The sequence below is a fragment of the Melanerpes formicivorus genome, unplaced genomic scaffold (assembly GCF_026170545.1).
Source record: "Melanerpes formicivorus ecotype bairdi unplaced genomic scaffold, bMelFor1.0.p_v2 SCAF_55, whole genome shotgun sequence".
Taxonomy (NCBI): domain Eukaryota; kingdom Metazoa; phylum Chordata; class Aves; order Piciformes; family Picidae; genus Melanerpes; species Melanerpes formicivorus.
This window is the reverse complement of record NW_027142407.1, coordinates 4,585,059-4,591,926: the sequence shown is the minus strand read 5'-3', so window position 1 is coordinate 4,591,926 and position 6,868 is coordinate 4,585,059.

The following is a 6,868-nucleotide window of genomic DNA, read 5'->3' as shown; positions in this document are numbered from 1 at the left end:
TAGTTCGTTTCCTACTTCATTTTGTGGTATGTGGGCATTTGTTTCGCTTCTGGAATGTGTTTTCCTTTGAGCTGGGTACCCAAGCTGTAGTGTTGTTCAAGATTTTGCATGTGTCTCACTCTGTATCTTTCAACACAACTGTAAATGCAGCTTTCGGGATCCTAATAAAAGAGAAAAACCAAGACCACAAGCAGCAGGAAAAAAGCATACACCACAACACTGTAAGGTAAGAGTGAGCTAGGCTGTCAGCTCCACTCTCAATGTCTTTAAAGTCCATTTTAAAATCACAGACCCTCTCATGGAATTGGACATTTGCACATCAGAGCATTGCACTCTAGAACACAGTCGCTCTTTTTGGTTTTAGCAAGTTTAAATGTGCTACCATAAAAGCCCCGAGGATGTACTTGAACTGGGTAATGGCCTTCTGCACAAGTCACAGAATGCCAGCAGGGTGAGGGTTGAAAGTGAACTCTAGAAATCATCTAGTCCAGCCCCCTGCTGCTAAAGCAGGGTCACCCAGAGGAGGTTGCCCAGGATCACACTGTCTGGGCAGTTTTGGAATGTCTCCAGAGGAGGAGAACCGACAACCTCCCTGGGCAGCCATAAAGTTAAGAGGTTCTTCCTCATGTTCATAGTATTAGTCAGGGTTGGAAGGGACATAAAAGATACTCAGATGGAGCTTCCCCTGAACAGCTTGTTCTCTCAGTGGGCACCTCCAAAAAAGAGTCTTCTAAAACATTTCTTAGATGTATGTTCTTGTGTCTTAACTGAGGTTCTATGCTAGGACCCTCCCACCTAGTAAGGTAGATACAAAGATATCATGGGTAGCTCTTCTGAGTGTTTTTAATAATTACTGGCCTTAAGAAAGGGGGGGGGGGGGGGGGAGGTAAATAATGATATGAGGTAATTAAAATGTAAAAGGAGAGAAGAAAATTCATGAGTAAGCTTATCTTTGGCAATTCCAGGACAATTAAAGAGTGGGGTTTGTCTGTGTGTGTACCTATATATATAATTTTATATTTTTTTGAGAGCATGGTGTTATTTTTAGGAATCTCTTGCAGTGTTCAAAACACTCATGTTTGGTTTGAGGAAAAAAAATGCTTATTGTTTCCCAGGGGAGGCCAATTCTCAGCATTTCTCATTTCCCCTCCTAGTTACTCTTCTTCCTTGCTATTTCAAAGCAGGCCTGTGTGCTTAATTCTGAAGATCTGACTGAAGTCTTGAGGTTTATAAGAATTGTGGAGTGGGATTTAGTGCAAAAATGTATTAGAAACTTCATACTCCCAACTTCTTCTGACTGAGTGGGGGCTTCAGGTTTTTACCATCAGTATTTGTACTCTGAATTCCAAATTAATATTTATTACCTAATAGTGTGTGTCTAAGTAAGTTTGAGGGTGTTTTGTGGTGGTGGTGTTTTTTGTGTGGTTTGGTTTGGGGTTGTTGGGGGTTTTTGTGGGTGGGGGTTTTTTGGTGGGTTGGGTTTTGTGGTTTTGTTGTGGGTTTTTTGTTTGGTTTTGTGTTGTTGGTGGGCGTGTGTTGGTTTGGTTTGGTTGGGGTTTTTGGGGTGGTTTTTTGGCCCTACTTGTGGTTGGGAGTAAGTGATGATTTGACTTAGTAGAAGTGTAGGTAATTTTCTATGAAAAATAACTTGCACCTCTAAATTCTACTATGAAAAATACCTGAGCTTCTGAATTCTGCTCTAGTGAACTGTTCTCTGCTTTTGAAGGGGAGTGTGAGTGGGAATCATCATCCTGTTGGTTAGGGTTTGGGGAAGTTTCTTGTTCCTCTTGTAGAGCATTTGTTTTTACACTTGCTGTTGCAAAGGAGAATGATTTAAGTCGTGGAAGTGTACATGCAAGCCTCCATCCATGGAAAACAGCGGCTTCTGTCACAGCTGAGAGCACTGAGATGGAACCAGAGCTAATGGAAGCAAAACTGTGATCTTTTCACACAAGTTTGTAGAGATGGTACTACAAAGTGCTTTTTGTTCTAATCCCAAGCAGACTCTGTTTCCAAGTGTTGGGATTTCTCACGGTGGTGACACACTACTGCTGCACTATCCCCAAGCCTCTTGTGCCAGTTTAATTTTCTCTGGTGTAGAACAGAGGCATTACTTGCTGCTGAAACACTTTAATAAAAGGAAGAAAAAATGCTCAGATACCAGATGAAACGTTCAGAAGTGGATTGGTAAAATTTAACTGTATGGTATCTCAAAAGGACTTGGCCATTCCATGCTGACTTGAGTGTTTCAGTTTTCTTCCCCTGCATGGAGAAACTGAAGGGGGGTAGAAGGTTAAAAGCAAAGAAGGAGGAATTAAGACTTTGCCTTTAGAGAGATGAGAAGAAAAAAAAGATGGCATTAGTTCCCTACCCTCTCTCTTTCCATCTGACACCTTTTCATCACTAAGGACAACACAATCTGTACAAAAGCTCCCAAACATAAAAACTTAGCTTGGTCTGAGATTGAGGGATGGTTTTCACACTAATGCTTCACATTATTTGCAGCTGGGTTGTAGTGTACCTGAGCTCTCAAACAAGTACTGATGGTCAACATGAAGAGTGTGTGAGGGTAAATGGTCTGCTCTCTTCAAAGCTACTCCCACTTGCCTTTCAGGAATATTTTATTGCACTTTGAACCTTCCTCCATTTCCCCCTTTCTTAAAAATCTCAGTTGCTGAAAGGCAGAGTAGATTCCGTGATGTTGTTTTACTTCTGTTGCTTCGCAGTTTGATGATGATGACGACCACAGCGATGTGTGGGATTGATTTTCACAGCATTTCATGAGCAGTGACACCCTCATCTGTTAGTGTGGCTCTCATCATTGCGGCGTTAGGATTTTGCATAATTGTTCTATCTAATTTATTCAAGGGGCCTGACATGTTATGGTCTTTTAAGTATGTGCCTCTAGGACTCGGGGTTGTTGCCATATGGTGAGATGGGGCTGCGTGACAACCTTTCAGCAACTGAAGAATTCAGCAGTGAAACAAATATGATAATTGTAAGCATTCAGTGAAATCATAACGCTTCCCACTTGCCTCTTTTCCCCTTGATGCCGAGATGACCACTGCTTGCAGACAAGCCAGGCTGAAAGAGGTATTAAAGGACTGCATGTTAGAAATATGCTGATGATTTTTAGTCACCTCTGTATGTACACTTTCATGTATAAATAAGTTCAGTTTGACTTCAGATCTCTCTAGGGGCAGTTCTTGCATTGAGACATAACTGGATGACAGTGATCACTACAAAAATCCAGGTTTAATACAGGATTCAAGAGTGAATAAGTTTGAGAAGCTCTGTTACATTGAAAGAACAAAACTAGTTTTAGTTTAGACCTGTGTACTGAGAAAATCTGGCCATTCGGATGGGACTGAAGTGTAGGCTTCTCAGCAACAAAACTGGGTTGTTGAGGGGTTTTATGATACCTTACATATACAGCTGCTTTTTGTCAGGTTCCTTTGTGTCATCCAGGTAGGCATCCCAGTTTTCCACATGGAAAATTACTTACATCTTACAAATTAAACAGTCCAAGCAAGCAAGCTTTGGTACCTTTCTTTGCTGCCTACCTACAGTAAGTTCTTTCTTTCAAGAGGTTTGCACCTATTGAATAACCAGAGATTCTCTTGAGATCTCCTAGTTAGCACTTCAGTTTGTTTTCCTGTAAGAATTCATAGTTGCTTTCTTGATCTCTCACATGTATGTCTTTAATTGTAATTATAGCTCATGGAATTAAAATCCAGGCTCTTAGAAATCTCAGCATGGTTTTGTCTATGAAGGAAAATGCACTCAAGTAGCACTACAGCTGCAGAGTGCTGTAGGACTTTGGCATCTTTATTTTCTTCTTGGTTCAAAATCCATAGATAATCAAAATGCTGTTCCTCAGTGATGTGGATTAGAATGGGTGAGAACAGAGTACTTAGAGAGATTAGCTGAGAGAGATGAAAACTAAGGAATAGATACAAAATTATTACCAGGAAATCTGTTGTCAGCTCTTCCAATTCAGAGGTCTGCTTCATGCTCTTTCCAATCTGCTGACATCTCCTGTTTGCGTCTCTGCAGGTGACTTTTGGTTTGTCTACCACATGAGCACTGAAGCTGGGAATGATTATTGCAATTCTTCTGCAAGTAAATTTGCTTTGGTATGGCCATAAATCAATTTTCTAATTGTGTATACAGACCCTACTATATAATTTTCTGTGCCTTTATAACTTTTTTGCTGGAAAGAGGAATCTGTTCCATTTGGCTTTCAGTTTTATCACTCCTTTTAATCTTTGGCATGTTTCACGGTCTTTAGCTTCAAAGTGTAATTGCAATGATGCAGCTGCTTAATGGATTAATACATTCAATATCTTCCCCCCAAGAGCAGAATTTCTTCTTTGAGTCTATAATTGGGTCGTGCTGCAGCTGTCCCTAATGGATCATCAGGTTTCATGTTCGCCCTACACCTGGGCACGTGCTTACTCACTTAGTAATCTTAATATTTGTTCCAGATTTATAAAAACTTAATTGTATGCTAAACTTTTTTTTTTTTGCTTGAGTTTTGCTGCAAAAGACATGCAAGAGGAGATGTCATCAAGCACCTCTGCTGTGCCAAGCTTTCAGATTCAAGCTGAGTGTTTGCATCCCACTGCTGCTTGTCTTGAATATCAGATTTATAGTACTTCAGAGCCCAGCTCCAGGGCAATGCATAAAGACATCACAGATTTGAGGGGGGCAGGGGGTTGATTTTGTAGCAAGGGTTACTTGTTGCTGCTCTGTGCAGGCTCCTGCAGGTGTGGCCTTCATTTTCCATGCTGGTGGTGACTGCAGCCACAGCAGTTGCTGCCGAACACCACACATCCCATCATCTCTCACTCTGCAGGCAGGCAGAAGGTGAGTAATTTTTCATTGTTGCCGCATCTAAAGGATTCCCCTTTTCCCTCCCACACTACCTTGGGCCCTTCAGGAAGGTTTTCATCTATTAAACTTTCCCTTCTCTGTTGGAAGAGCTAAATCTCTTTCAGCATTTCCAGGCTGGTGATCTAATTTGACAGATCATCGGTGATGTCTATTCGACTTCAAAGAGGCAGGTAGCCTGGGGCTAGCCAGCTGCATTGTGGATTCTGCAGATTTGGCTTGCTGTTCCTGCTGGGTGTCATCTGTCTTCTTAGTCTTGCAGTGGATAATTTTTGTCCTCCCTAGCATCATCTGCCTGAGCAGTTTCTGCCTGGCAGGCCTGTCCATCCAGGTCGAGCATCAAATACAGTAGCCGCACAGCTAATCTGACAAGGCACTCCTCCAAAGAGCGCAGCCCCGGGCCTGCTTTGGCCAGCATCGGCATGGCGGCCCACAAACTTCCAGCCATCACCATGATGGTCTCAGTCTCCCATCACAGGGGCAGCCCATGGATTTATTCTGCTGGCGCAAAGTACGTCCTCCCCTCCTCGCCCTCTTAAGGGCTGTCGCTCCGATTCCTCCCGTCCTGGCAGACGTCTGCCTCAACAGGTTTGGGTTTCCCTGCCTGTTGCCAGCATTTGACTCGGCCACGGCCGCTCAGATGGAACAATCCTTTAGCGGATGATCATCGCCAGACAGCCTGTGGGGGAAATGACAGGACTTGGCACGTTCATCTGAAGATGTTGCAATCTGGAGTGCCGCTGACGCTAACGGGAAGCAGCAGGGTGATCCCTAAAAGAGAAAGCGGGTTCCATTGCGCAGCAAAAGTGACAGAGGTTGTTTAGCCTAGCTTCCAAAAACATCCACGATGACTACATATGTTGATTTTCATGCTCCCAGCCAGAGCTATTTCCATATTTTTGTGACTTGATGGCTACTTCCTACAAGCTGACAGGTTAGGGGCTCCACAAGTATTGTCTTTTTATAGCCATCACCTCTTTAAGTCCTCCTTAATTTTTAAAAATATGTTTTGAGAATAAGCTTGACAGGGCAGTGAAAGTAAGCAGGGAAAAAAGAAACAAAACCAGGCATAAATTCAGCAAGTAAAGCATATTCTTTAAAAAAAGGAAAAAAGAAAAGCGCTATTCAAACAGTAGTCCTAGAAACCAATGCACTTATCTGTCACAGGATTTGCCCTTGTTGCAGCCTCACAATTCTGAACCTGACATTACTCATGATGTACATACTCTTTCCTAGAAATGCCATAGTTCTAATCCCCCTGTAACTACAGGATTTTCTCCTTAGTAATTAAAAAGATTGCTGGAGCATGGGGCTTAGAGACGAGACTAGACTAGACTAGACTAGACTAGAATAGGAATAGAATAGAATAGACCAGGTTGGAAGAGACCTTTGAGACCATTGCGTCCAACCTATCATCCAACCCACCTAATCAACTAAACCATGCAACCAAGGACCCTATCAAGTGGAGAGAGAGACTAAAGAACAATGGCAGCTAGACTGGAAAAGGATAAAATTAACACTTGGACAGTTCTACCCCTAATTATTAGTGATCCTCAAGCCTGCTGGAATATTCTACAGTGTCATTTACTAGTGATTGTAAAGTGCTTGGGATACAAGTGGGAAAATATAACTGCTAATCTATGGGTTGCAAAAGATGGTTGCTTTGGGGGAAAAAATGATAGGTGAAAGGGAATGGTATTTTTCATAACTAGTCTTATCTCTGCTTAGCTTGTGGTTTAAGAGCAACCAGGTGAGCAGGTGGAAACCCAAACCTCCTAGCTGGGCAGGAACTTGACCCCCCAGTGGAGGAGTCCCTGGGGCATATTATTCCCTACCATTTCCTGCCTACCCTCTATATAAGGGGGAGAAAGTTCCAGTTCTCCCTCCCTTGCCCTTTGCTTCCCTGCCTGCTTGAGACTTGCTGACCATGCGTGCTGACCTGCTACGTGGTCCTGGTCTACCTCCATGTGTCAGG